The 13,744-nt window shown below is 45.6% G+C and overlaps 1 long non-coding RNA gene across 2 annotated transcripts in view; it reads left to right on the top strand.

The window, feature by feature from the left end:
* LOC120408536 overlaps nucleotides 1-13,209 on the top strand; it is a 62,584-nt gene extending 49,375 nt beyond the window's left edge. Inside the window, exons 3-5 of one of the 2 annotated variants that reach the window (XR_005600763.1) lie at nucleotides 11,967-12,065; nucleotides 12,653-12,725; nucleotides 13,046-13,209. This is a non-coding gene — a long non-coding RNA (uncharacterized LOC120408536). Of the gene's footprint in view, nucleotides 1-11,966; nucleotides 12,066-12,652 lie in introns of both variants that reach the window. The other variant, XR_005600762.1, reaches the window with a different exon arrangement.
* Nucleotides 13,210-13,744: the final 535 nt, after the last annotated feature.

The raw sequence follows: 13,744 nt of genomic DNA, 5'->3' as shown, positions 1-13,744 counted from the left end.
TCTGGGGAAAAACAGTGAGGGCACCATTCAGGATGAATGTTTGTTAGCAGAGAGAATGAAAGCTGTCCAGGAAATCCAAAGGAGAAAGGATCAAGGCCTTTGCTATTTTAGGACCGTTACAATATCTGTGGTGTAGACTAGAGGAATAGCGTCTATAGAATCACGGGTACTGGTTTCATATAAAAAACAACTGGAGGTTAAGCTAAAGGACTGAGTAAATGGAGGCAACCACAAGGGCTTCTATATAAAGGAAAGAGTTGGAATATTTTTTATTTGCCTGAACTCAGGAAAAGAGAGGAGTGTACAAGTTTTCCATCTACTTAATGATGCCAAGTTTCATTTGATGAAGGATGACAAACATATGTTTCCACTTCATCCCATCAAACACCTTCTGTTCTTGGCATCCAGAGATGAAGCCAGTAATGGATGAGAGCAGGTATTAGCCCAGTTTATAACTTCAAAGTAAATCTCTGGGTGTTGTCGGGAAGATAACAATTATGTATGAAGACCATTTGATCAGGCTGAATAAGCTTAGTTACAGCTTTGTCAAGTCTTTCAGACACAATCTTCACGAGAATATTAAAATCAACATTGAGCAATGAAGTAAAGTGAAGAGAAGCATATTCTTCAGCTGCTCTTTCCTCTTCTCAGGGAATAAATTAGGGAGAGGATAGAGAAATGAAATGAATTATGAAAGGATCAAGAGAGTTACTTCAGCTGCTCTGCTGCAGCAGGCACTCATCATGGATTGCTCTGGGATGGGGCTCATCAGTATATAGGCACACTTTCAGAAAGTATTGAAGTTGGTCAGTCACGGTGCACCAGAACCAAAGCCCCCTAAGTCAGAGGAGCCTTTCCATTGGCTTCAATGAACTTTGGATCAGGCCCACTGCCAGTTCTTTCACTGAGATACTGTTCTGCAAGAAAAACATTTTGTGAGCCCTCAGAAGATGCTATTTCTTTAGCACTGTGGTATATTCCCTGGGGGGGAAGGAAATGGGAATGGTGGCCCTAGCACGTTCCTTCTTTTTGCTTGGGCAAAAAGACCTTCCATCTAACTTGACTCAGCTAGTCCTTGGACATCTGGTGAACCTCTAATGTAGAATCCATCTGCCTCGAGACTTTTCTTACGTCACAAATCTACGATACCCTCATTTATCTCCTTGGTAGTGAAACTCCTGGATCCTGTAAAGCGTATCCATTTGGAATTGCTTTATGACTTCCAGGAAAGCTGGGGGTTTTTAATTAAAAAGTTGATCTGTATGTTTCTATTGGCATTTTAGTAGTTAGTTCTTGGCCATCTAAAGAAGACATCCATTTGGGGCAGGATCCTACACCTGCTGAAATCAGTGGCAAAACTCTGACTTCAGTGGGTCAGAATCAGGTCATTAGACCTTTCTATCTTCTCCTTTTACCAGCGAGATTACACTAAAACATGGTAGACCTGATTCTAACTCCCTCTTCAGCAGTGTAAATGGTCTTTAAAGTGCATGCAAATGTAGTTCACATCTATTTTAAGTGCTCTTTTCACTGCCGGAATGGTGTAAGTGGGAATTAGGTACTCTTTGTTTCTTGGCCTGACTACACAACATCAAAAATGATTGGGAGCCATTCCTGAAATATATGCGTCTTGCTTAATGGACCAGATAACCCAAATATGTTCCAGTGTTCAATACAGCAATTTTAATAGTGAAAAATCCTTCATTTTGATCTTGTTGATAAATGCAAAGTAATGCACATTGCAAAATATCATCCTAAAATACATGCAAAAAATCAGGTCTGAGCAAATATTTGCTAGATCTGCTGCATACCAGACCTCTGAGACCAAGTTCCTGTCTCCTCACCTTATTCCTGCTCCTGTTACCACACCTTGTTCTTGCTTCCTCGCTGTAATTCCAGCAACTGACTCCAGCTTGACCTTTGACGTGACTTGTGACTCTGATTCTGGCTTAATCCGTGGCATGCTTCCAACTCCAACCCTGGCACTGACCCTTGGCGTGGTTTCTGACTCTGGCTTTGACTTTTGGCACGACTTCTGACTGCAGTCCCGACTTTGCCCTGGCTCTGACCACTAGATCAGACTGCCCCGATAACCAGACCTGACAGCTTGCTCTGACCATCTCTGTCTCCCCTGGGACTGGTTGCTGAACCCTCAACTAAGTATGGACACCACCAGGGCTCTCACCCTGCCGTCGCCTCAGGGCCCTGTGAGACCACCGGAGCAGATTTCTGCTTTCCAGGCAGAAAGCCACAAGCTGAGTATCAAGCACTGCAGCAACAGGTGACAAATTACTGCTTGCAGGAGCAATCTAAAGCACAGGAGACCAGTCCCCAAGTCCCTCTGCCAGAGGGATATAATGGCACCCGCAGTAAATTTCATGGGTTACTTATCCAATGCAGGCTCCTGTTTATGCTCTGCCCTCAGGAGTATGTCACAGATTGAGTTAAAGTGGGACTATTACTGAGCCTGCTTATCAGGGAGGCCCTGGTGTGAGCCTCTCCCTTTCTAGAGCAGGATCACACAGTGTTCACCAACCGGGACTCATTCTTACAAGCCTTTGCCACTGTTGACCATAACCCTCCCGAAGCCCGCACAGCAGAGCCTGCCTTACGATAGCTTCAGCAAGCCCTGTGGTCAACCCCTTCTTATGTCACCCAGTTCAGCCATATGGCCATAGACATTGCCTGGAACAATGCTGCACTCCTCCAGCAGTTTCTGTCTGGACTTTGTGAAGAACTAAAAGATCAGCTGGCATGGATGGACCCCCCCCACACACACCAGTTTAGGAGCTCTACCAGCGTCCTGCACTTATCGAAAGCTCAGCCCTCAGGCCCAAGTGAGCTTGACTTCAATCAAGCCCAGGGGCGGCTCCAGGCCCCAGCACGTCACCGGGAGGGCGGCAGGCAGGTAGCCTTCGGTGGCATGCCTGCGGAGGGTCCGCTGGTCCCGCGGCTTCAGTGGAGCTGTGGGACCAGCGGACCCTCCACATGGAGGTCCACCGGAGCCGTGGGACCGGCGACTGTCAGAGCGCCCCCCGCGGCATGACGCAGTGCTTGGGGCGGCGAAATGTCTAGAGCCACCCCGATCAAGCCCATGCAGACTGACATGGTATGGCCCCAACTATTTCCAGCTAAGCAAGAGTGCAGAAGGCAAGAGAACCACTGCTTCTATTGTGGAGAAGCAAGCTATGCAGTATCCAGTTGTCCTGTCAAAACCCCTGCTAATCAATGACAGGGAGAAGACTACTCCCACACTCAGTCAGGGTCCTGAGCCTGGGTACCACCTTGGAGAAACCCCAAGATTATGTTAAACCAGGAGTTTCTCTTCCACCTCCCCTTTGTGGGTTCCCCTGCAACTGTGGGTCCCACAGATCAAGCAGGCCTTTCCCATACAATGGGCCTTGATTGATTCAGGAGTGGGGGACATTTTATGGATTTTTCCATGACCCAGGTCCTCAGTCTTCCATTATGACCCAAGTGGAAGATCTGGTAGAAACAGTAGATGGGTTTCAGTGGCTTCGGGTCTAGTTACACAGGAGACTACACTGCTGGAAGTGGTGACTGGGGAACACTAGGAAGTCCTACAGATTACCCTTATTTCATCTTCACATGTCACACTGATTTTAGGAGCACCCTGGCTAATCTGTCATGACCTCCATATTCTATGGTCCCAATGCCCCATTTCCTTCCTGTCAAGCTTCTATAGGAAGAACTGCCTTCCCATTCCAGAATTTGGACCCCTAGAAACCAAGGCAGAGGATCCCACTACAAGAACCCAATGTTTTCCCAAATGGCAGCAACCCTGTCAGAGCAGAAATGTCAATCCTGCACGATAAACCATGTATTCCAGTGAAATAGAAAGACTACATGTCTTTGAAAAAGGCAACACAAGTTCACAACCCTCCATATCATGTGCACAATTGCCCCATCGACCAACAGCCTGGAGCCACAGTTCCATTTGGGCACATATATCCTATGTCTGAACCAGAGCGAACAGTATTAAGAGAATATCTTCAGGAAAACCTAGATAAAGGTTTCATCTGCTGCTCTACCTCCCCCTCAGGTGCCTTAGTACTCTTTGTAAAACAGGATGGCTCTCTGAGACTTTGCATGGACTACAGGACACTTAATCACATAACCATATGCAACCGGTACCCCTTACTGTTAACCTCAGGGCTCTTGGACTGAATACAGTCCGCTCTGGTGTTCACCAAAATGGAACTTAGAAGAACATATAATCTTGTTTGAGTCAGGGTGGGGGGACGAGTGGAAGACAGCCTTTAGAACTAAGTATGAACACTGAATATTTGGTAATGCCCTTTGGACTCACCAATGTGCCTGCCACTTTCCAGCATCTGATCAACCACATATTTCAAGATATCTTAAGCCAGTTTGAGTTGGCATAATTAGACAATACATTAATCTGTTCCAGTAATCAAGCAATCCATGACCACCATGTCCATGAAGTTCTCACACAATTGTGCCAGCACAGCAAAACTGGAAAAATGCATATTTGAGCAAATCTCTGTTGAATATTTGGGGTTCATCCTGTCACCAGATGGAGTACACCAGATGGAGTACAGATTGACCCTCAGAAGGTATCCACAATTCAGGAGTGGGCAGAACCCTGGAGGATCCAAGATGTACAAAGGTTCATGGATTTGCCCATTTTTACAGGAGGTTTGTTTCAGACTTTTCAAAGGTCACAGCCCTTATAAATGCCACCCTCCATAAACTTGCAAGGTTTCACTGGTCATCCAGGCCTACCAAGCCTTCAAACAGCTGCGCCAGTGCTGGTCCAACCAGAACATGCCCAATCCTTTATCCTTGAGGCTGACACCTCTGATGTAGCCATTAGGGTAGTATTATCCCAAAGAATGGGCCCAAGCAAGAGATGCATGTGTGTATTTTTCACGAAAATGTACCAAATATAATTACAAAATAGCAGAGAAGAAATTACTCACCATCAAGGTTGGATTTGAAACATGGCAACTCTACCTTGAGGGAGCAAAACACCCGGTCTCAATCTTAACAGACCATAAGAATCTAGAATATCTATGATCTGCCAATGTGCTGAATCAGTAGCAGTTACGTTGGGCCCTGTTCTTATCAACATCTGATTTCACAATCATGTACCGTCCGGGCAACCAGAACAGCAAGGCCGATGCCCTTTCATGAAAATGAGAATATTTTACAGAACCTGCTAACCCTGAAGAACCACCCATTGACATATTAAAGTTATGTCATTTTGTTTGTCCATATCTTTGGACTTTCTCACTATGCTTCGAGCAGCCCTCCCTAATGACCCTTTTTTAAACTCGTAACATTATCCAAGGAGGGTCTCTCCAGTACCACCATATGCCACTATTCCTGGGTCCATGACCACCTTCATATCAACAGCAGCCTATACTTCCCAACAGTTCCCCAAGAGTTGAGGTACTGCACATAAACCATGATGCATCCTGGGCAGGTCACTTTGGACAATCCAAAACTTCCCATCCTGTACCCTTTTCATTTCAGTGGCTCCAAACGTGGGATGATGTCTGATCCTATGTCAGTCATCCGGCAGCACAAACCCCCTCAGATGGATGGACAGTTGGAATACATAAGAACATAAGAACGGCCATACTGGATCAGACAAAAGGTCCATCTAGCCCAGTATCCTGTCTTCCAACAGTGGCCAGTGTCAGGTGCCCCAGAGGGAATGAACAGAACAGGGAATCGTCAAGTGACCCATCCCCTGTTGCCCATTCCCAGCTTATAGCAAACAGAGGCTAAGGACACCATCCCTGCCAATCCTGGCTAATAGCCATTGATGGATCTATTCTCCATGAACTTATCTAGTTCTTTTTTGAACCCTGTTATGGTCTTGGCCTTCACAACATCCTCTGGCAACCAGGTACTCAAACAATACCTGTGCTTCTTCCTGAACCACTGTCAAGATAACTGGGCTGTATTAAACCCGCTAGCTGAATTTGTTTACAACAACACAGAGCACACCTCTACCCAATCCAGCACCTTCTACTTCACCTCTGGTTTTCATCCTTGTTTCCACCCCTCTATACCCTCATCCATAACGGTTCCCACTGCCTCTGATTTGGTACAGAGCACTCATGAAACCAAGCCCACCTATCAGAGCACTTGGAAGTGGCCGTGTCAGCCTACAAACACCATGCTGACAAGCACCACCAAAAAGCCCTGCCTCTAAAAGTAGGCTAAAAGGTGTGGCAGTCCACAAAACACCTACAGACCAATCAGCCTGCACACCAATTAGATTATCAGTATGCAGATCCCTTCACCATTACTCAGCAGATCAACCCAGTGGCACATGCATTACAGCTCTGCCAATCCTGGAAGATCCATCCTGTATTCTACATCTTCCTCCTAAAACCTTTCCTTGACAATCTGTTCCCCAGCCAGCGCGCACTACCTCCACAAGGCCGTGAGGAGTACATCGTCCACAACATTCTGGGATCACACATGCATAGAAGGACCCTCTATTATCCGATTGATTGGGCGGGTTATGGGCCTGAAGAACACTCGTGGGAGCTGGCTTGGATATGTACACACCCCTGACAAAGTTCAGGCCTTCTGCAGGAATCATCCTGAGAAGCCTGGGCCCATGGCATCTAGGGATCACCCTCGGGGTGAGTAGGTGTCAGGTGTCACAGCTCTCAAACCCAGGCTTGTGGGACTGTCACAGCACCACCAGGTCAGATGAGGGAACTGCACCTAACTGCACCGCCAGAGGCTGGACCCACTGACTCCGCTGGGTCAGGTGACTAGCTGCAGAGTGCTGATTGGAAAACACCAGGCATGAGGCTTTTTGTGCCTATCCCACTCCTCTTAGACCACATTCTTGCCTCCTCGCTTGGTTCCTGCTCCTTGCTCCTGTTACCACACCTTATTCCTGCTTCCTCGCCCTAATGCCAGCATCTGCCGCCAGCTCGACCCTTGGCGTGATTTGTGACTCTAACCCTGGCACTGGCCCTTGGCGTGACTTATGACTCTGGCATAATCTGTGGCATGTTTCCAACTCCAACCCTGGCGCTGAGTGTTGATGGGGCTCCTGATTGACTCTGGATTGCCCCTTGGTGTGGCTCCTGACTCTGACGCTGGTTTTGCCCTGTGGTGTGACGCCTAACTGCGACCACCCCTGGCTCTGACCACTCGGTCAGACTGCCCTGTTACGGGCCCTGCCAGATGCACAGAGGAGAATGGTAGCTATGTAGAATGTTCCCACATGTGCGCATACATGCACATCGCACAGCTGTCTCTCTTCCCTCCCCTCTCCCCGAGTGCTGCAGGGTAATCCTTCGTGCAGGGACAGGGGAAGGAGTCAGCAGAACAGCTGCTGTATGTGTCGTGCTCCCCAGTAAGACCTCCAGTACCTACAATGGTTAAAGCATTGCTAGAAGCAGCAGTAACCCCCCCCCTCCGTGCCTTTTTAGCACAACACACAGAAGTTCTGTGGCACGAGGAGCCGGGAGAAACACGTAGCAATACTATCAAGGCACGGAGGTGGGTTTCTACAGTGCCACGGGCCAGGGATACATGGGGTTATCCTACTAAATCCACTCCCCAATTGCCCTAGAGAGAACAATGCAACAGGGCACCAGCAGCCCAGGAGCCATGGGGCAGTCCTTCCTTTCCATGCCTCTTCATGTGTAAAAAGCAGGATTTGGTCCTAAGTGCTGTTGCAAATGAAATACGCCATCTAATTTGCAGGTCTCTCTTTTCCATGTTCAGAGTCTTTGCAGGTGTGTTACCAGCAATGGCCTCCCTAATTAAAATCTTGGCACGGTGCATAAACCTGGTTGTTCTCCAGTAAGGTTAGAAACGCGTGGTTAAGAAATAATCCAGCTGGTATTGAAAACATGTAAAGAAGCCTTTGAAAATGAGTGTGTTTGCCAGTATACAGGTTAAATCTACTAGCTGTATTTGATCTACTCATAATGGAACTGCCCTTGCAAAGTAAGATGTCAATCCAATTAAAAGGGAAATGTCTGGCTGATCCATCTCCTAAACAATTTAGCATGTTTCTTTGAAGCTAAACAGGCCTCCTGGAGAACAGCCATGTGTCCTTAACTCGGGGTTGTATTGTACCTCACTGGTAGCAGGATTAACCCACTGATGTTCCAGGCCAGGAAACCAATTGATGGGGCACTTGTCTAAATATCTCTGGTACAATGACAATTATCCTGCTTCATCACCAACACCGGCTGATGGGTCAGCATTTCTCATCCCTCTGTGGGATGTTTTCACTAACCTCTAATTATCTAGCAAACTTAATAAATGACATAAGTCTCCATGAAAGAACAGGCATCACAAAATCTGGGCTATTCTGTTCAGCAACGTAAGATGCTTTTTCTTCTCTGAGTATAAGTACTTGAGCGAAACTCCTGCGCCTGAAAGGATGAATGCCACCATGACTTTAGAGTCTTTCCTTCAATAGTTACATGCCGACGTTTTGTGTGTATAAAACTTAAGACTTGGTTAAAAAAGCCTTAAGGTTGCTGTGATGTTGTTACGGTTCAGAGTGCTTCAATGGTGTCCAATCAAAAGCAAAAATATTGTTAAACTCTCTTTACTGAAAATCTACAACTTAAAGAAAAAAATTAAAAAATCTGGAAATTTAGCAGTTCCTGGGTCCAGCCAGTGTTTCATTGCCATGTAATTCTTCATCACCCATTATCATCCCACCCCATCTCATCCCCAGCCTTACCCTGACCCCCTGGTTTTGTTCTGTAATGGGAAATATGCTGTTGGCTTTATACATTGGGGTTTTTTTAAGTGTGGGGTAAAGATTTCCGAAGGACTCTGGTCCCAAGTCCATTAGAAGTGTAAAGTTGCTTACAGTTTCTCAAAGTGTGATGCATGGCTGAAGGAGAAGGATATTTTTACCAAAGGAAGTGGAATGACTTGTGTTACAAGGCATGTTGATTATATGGTGTTGGAAGGGTGGGTATGGGAAAGGCTGCGCGGCTTTCAAGATTTTATTTTTATCTCTGTGAACTATATTGTGTGGGAACGAACGTTGTGTTTTGTACTGAGCAATGGTGTGTGTGTAAGTGTTCTAGCACACTGGAAATAGATCCCTTGATTAGGAACAGGGCTAGTACTATGTTGTTTTAAACTTTGCATATATTTTTGCACATTTTAGGGGGCGAAGTTAGGTTTGGTAGGAGCCACTGAAGAAAGCTGTCTGTAGCTGTCAAATCCCACAAGGGGATTGACATTAGCTCATGGGCAGCTGGACCGTCCATGGAAAGGCCCCCCATCACGTCAGTGTGCATTGGATTGGGCCCAAAATCAGCAAGATGTCCTGATTATTTATTGGCTTAGGGTTGTCTACACCACAGTGGGAGGACTGATTGCAGCTCATGTAGACACATTCGTGCTAACTTTAATCTAGCTAGCACAGCTAAAACTAGCAGTAAAGACATGCACTTCATCATGAGTTTCAGCACAGGCATTCAAGGACACCTAGCACCCTGGGTATGTCCTTGCATCCCCAGCCCACACCAGGGTCCATGCCACTGCATCTTCACTGCTATTTGTAGCCATGCTAGCTAAATTGAAGCTAGCAAAGGCAGGCCTACCCCAGCTGCAGTCGTGCCTCTGACTGTAGTGCAGAGAGATCCTTAGTCTCATTGAAAAACGGGTTGTTTTTATTACTTTTATCATTTTAAAAGCAGTTACCTATGAATAAATGTCTGATTCTCGGGAAAAAATCAGACCAAATCTCACTATAAAAATTATAAAGGATCATCCACTTAATAACCTTATGGAAAAGTCCGATAGAATCTACCAGTGATTACACCAATATAAGCAACAAAGAATCCTGTGGCACCTTATAGACTAACAGACGTTTTGCAGCATGAGCTTTCGTGGGTGAATACCCACTTCTTCAGATGCAAGTGGTGGAAATTTCCAGGGGCAGGTTTATATATGCAAGCAAGAAGCAAGCTAGAGATAACGAGGTTTAGTTCAATCAGGGAGGATGAGGCCCTGTTCTAGCAGTTGAGGTGTGAAAACCAAGGGAGGAGAAACTGGTTCTGTAATTGGCAAGCCATTCACAGTCTTTGTTTAATCCTGAGCTGATGGTGTCAAATTTGCAGATGAACTGGAGCTCAGCAGTTTCTCTTTGAAGTCTGGTCCTGAAGTTTTTTTGCTGCAGGATGGCCACCTTAAGATCTGCTATTGTGTGGCCAGGGAGGTTGAAGTGTTCTCCTACAGGTTTTTGTATATTGCCATTCCTAATATCTGATTTGTGTCCATTTATCCTTTTCCTTAGAGACTGTCCAGTTTGGCCGATGTACATAGCAGAGGGGCATTGCTGGCATATGATGGCATATATTACATTGGTGGACGTGCAGGTGAATGAACCGGTGATGGTGTGGCTGATCTGGTTAGGTCCTGTGATGGTGTTGCTGGTGTAGATATGTGGGCAGAGTTGGCATCGAGGTTTGTTGCATGGGTTGGTTCCTGAGCTAGAGTTACTATGGTGCGGTGTGCAGTTACTGGTGAGAATATGCTTCAGGTTGGCAGGTTGTCTGTGAGCGAGGACTGGCCTGCCACCCAAGGCCTGTGAAAGTGTGGGATCATTCTCCAGGATGGGTTGTAGATCCCTGATGATGCGCTGGAGGGGTTTTAGCTGGGGACTGTATGTGATGGCCAGTGGAGTCCTGTTGGTTTCTTTCTTGGGTTTGTCTTGCAGGAGGAGGCTTCTGGGTACACGTCTGGCTCTGTTGATCTGTCTCCTTATTTCCTCGTGCGGGTACTGTAGTTTTGAGAATGCTTGGTGGAGATTTTGTAGGTGTTGGTCTCTGTCTGTGGGGTTAGAGCAGATCCGGTTGTACCTCAGTGCTTGGCTGTAGACAATGGATCTTGTGGTGTGCCCGGGATGGAAGCTACACGGCTACCCCTCTGATACTTTACACCAATATATTCCATAGAAATTACTCAACCTCTAGGATTTAATATATTTGCTATGAAATTTTTTAAGCACCATCTAGAATTTAATGGAGAATCATATATCTCTGCTATAGAACTGGATTGCTTAGATTGAAAACTGCACAGAGAAGTTACCATTCCCTATGAACTGAAGTAGGAGTTTCCCATAAGAGGAAGATAGACAGCATCGAAACTGGGAAATGGCAAATAACCTCAAGAAACACAGCAGCAATAATACATCAAAAAAGTCTTTGGACTGAATTCTTCTCTTGGATTGTGACTGCAACTCCCATTGACTTGAATGGCAGCCCCATGCACTCATCCAAGGACAGAATTTGGCCCTTTATAAGGTCAGACTGAACCTACTGTGCCACGGTGCATTTAAGATGGGATAAAAAAAACCCTCCCAGACAGTTACATGATTTTTTAAATGCCAGTCATGGTTCAAATTCTTCCTTCACTCGTGCTGATGCAGCCCGACTGAAGCCGATGGACCTACACAGGTAGAATTGATCCCTGTAGCTGTATTTCCTTTCCTAAGCAGATGCAGATCCACTTCCCATTCTCTCAAACTTTTCAGAGGTTGGGATCCAAATTTAGATGTGGATCCAAGCTGAATCGTTCAGACCCTGTCTCCATAAATTGGCTCAAACAGGAACTCCTTGGGGCAGATTCTCAGCTGGTGTAAATTGGCATAGCTTCACTGAGATGCTAGGAAAATTGACACTCATTATATATAGTCACCCCAAATCTTTGGAAAGCTGTGATTCAGATCTGACTCCAGATCCAAACTCTATGACTTGTGCCTATTGCTAGTCCTAAATATCATCTTGAATCTACCTAAGAACATATATACAGAATGGGTCTTTATGAGCAGAGACATGCACCCAATCTGCGACCAACAACAAGTACTACGAGAGAAAGACATTTGAAATTAGGTGATTTCTTTCTTTTGTTCTTACAAAATTGCCTCCTAGCTGCATTTATTGTTATGACTATTTGTATTGCAGGAGTGCTTAGGAATCCAGCCAGGGACCAGGACCCAGTTGTGCCAGGTGCTGTACAAACACAGAAGAAAAAGACAGTCCCTGTCTCCAAGAGATAGCAATGTAAGTATGGGTCAGCATTTGGTGTGAAGTGCTGCCAGCCACAGTCAATAGGCTGATAACAGGTCTGGGTAGCACAGCAGGAAACCTAGCTCTGAAATGAGATGAAGAGGAAGGTGTGAGTTTGGACATCAAGAACGCTCCTGGGACTACCAAGGAGCAGCCTAAGAAGCTGCTCGCCTTCCCTAAGTAATCCCAAACCAGGAAATGAACTGTATTATTTCATTTAATAATTAAATTATTTTAGGGTTTACTCTCTTTATTATTCCCAAAGCCGCACCACATTAGAGTCTGCCTTTAAAATAAAGTAGCTGAGCTCTACACACACAGAAAGCAGAATGAGTTTCCCTAGCAACAAAAACCATGGGAAAATTCTGAACCCGGCTCCTGCATGCTCAGGTTTCCATTCATTGCAGTGTGTTTTGTATGCTGGCTTGCCAGAGAAAAACTGGAAACCTGGCATCCAGCACAACCTCAGCAGAAAATCTAGAGCAGAGCAAACAGCTGTGCGAGCCATTCCCTTTGTGCTGTGAGGAGCAGGCGATGCTGTTGTATTGACTATGGTGCTGTGTGTTATGTTTCTGTTGCAGTTGGCCTGCTTTTCACCTGGAGGACAACTGTTAGCTACGTGAAAAGATCTGACGCTGAAGTGGACCCTGTGTTGTAAGAAGCAGAGCTAGGAGCCTCTTCAAAAACAATGCAAAAAAAAGAAAAGAAAAGAAACCCCCTAGCACTTCTGGTTTGTGGTGTAGCTCTGCCCTTTTGTACACAGGAAGAGCACAGGGACTGCTAATCTGGTCTGGCAGTGCTTCGTGCTGTAGACTGCATGCTGTGGCCCTTTCTGGGACCTATGAGCTTTAGGGATGTGGGGTTGTTTATTGAATGTTTCAGGGCTAGATTTTCAACGCAGCTGAACACCCAAGAGTTCCCAGTTAGGCCCATTCTTCTTTCTTCTAGCTCTTATAACATGAGGTCTATTTCAGCTTCAGATCTCCGTTAAAGAAGTGTCCAGATTCCAGTGTAGGCACCTAACTCTGAAGCAAGCAGCACCCATGGAGAACAATGGAGGATCACCTCCCCTGTCCCTCCCACAACCCAGCTGAGAACAATGGGAGCTGCTTGGTTGCTGGGCTGTTTTGAAAATCTGGCCAGCACTGTCTCTTCTGCTTTGGTTTTGGCTTTTATTACCTCTAATACACAAGTAAAAGAGAAGATATAGTTTCACAGAACAAGATCCAATGATGAAAGGAAGAAATCTAATATAAATATATTTGTATTGAACACCTTATAGTACAATGATAAATCCTTTATGGCTGTTTTGTATTGCTTCATTCTATTTCTTGCACCTTCTGTATAAGGAAGAAATAGGGCCCATTCTTATGCGACATGACATTAATTAGTTATCTTCAAGATTTAATAGTTTCCAAAAGGGACTTGGATTATCTTTAGATGTCTGAACCATTTGGTAGCCAGTAGATTAATCAGTCACACAAGTTGCTGCTTCTGGTAAAGCTGTAATCCATTTCTCTGCTGTAGAATTCTTCCCTTTTCGTCTCAACATCTGAGCAAATTGGTTTCGTGATCACAACGCACATCGCTTCTAAAGTACAGTATAAAAGGGAGCAAGTATGTTCTCCCTTTCATAGTTCTAGACATCTGAGAAAGGACCAGCATGAGATTCA

The sequence above is a fragment of the Mauremys reevesii genome, linkage group 6 (genome assembly GCF_016161935.1).
Source record: "Mauremys reevesii isolate NIE-2019 linkage group 6, ASM1616193v1, whole genome shotgun sequence".
NCBI classification, from domain to species: Eukaryota; Metazoa; Chordata; order Testudines; family Geoemydidae; genus Mauremys; species Mauremys reevesii.
This window is presented reverse-complemented; position numbering and strand designations above follow the sequence as displayed.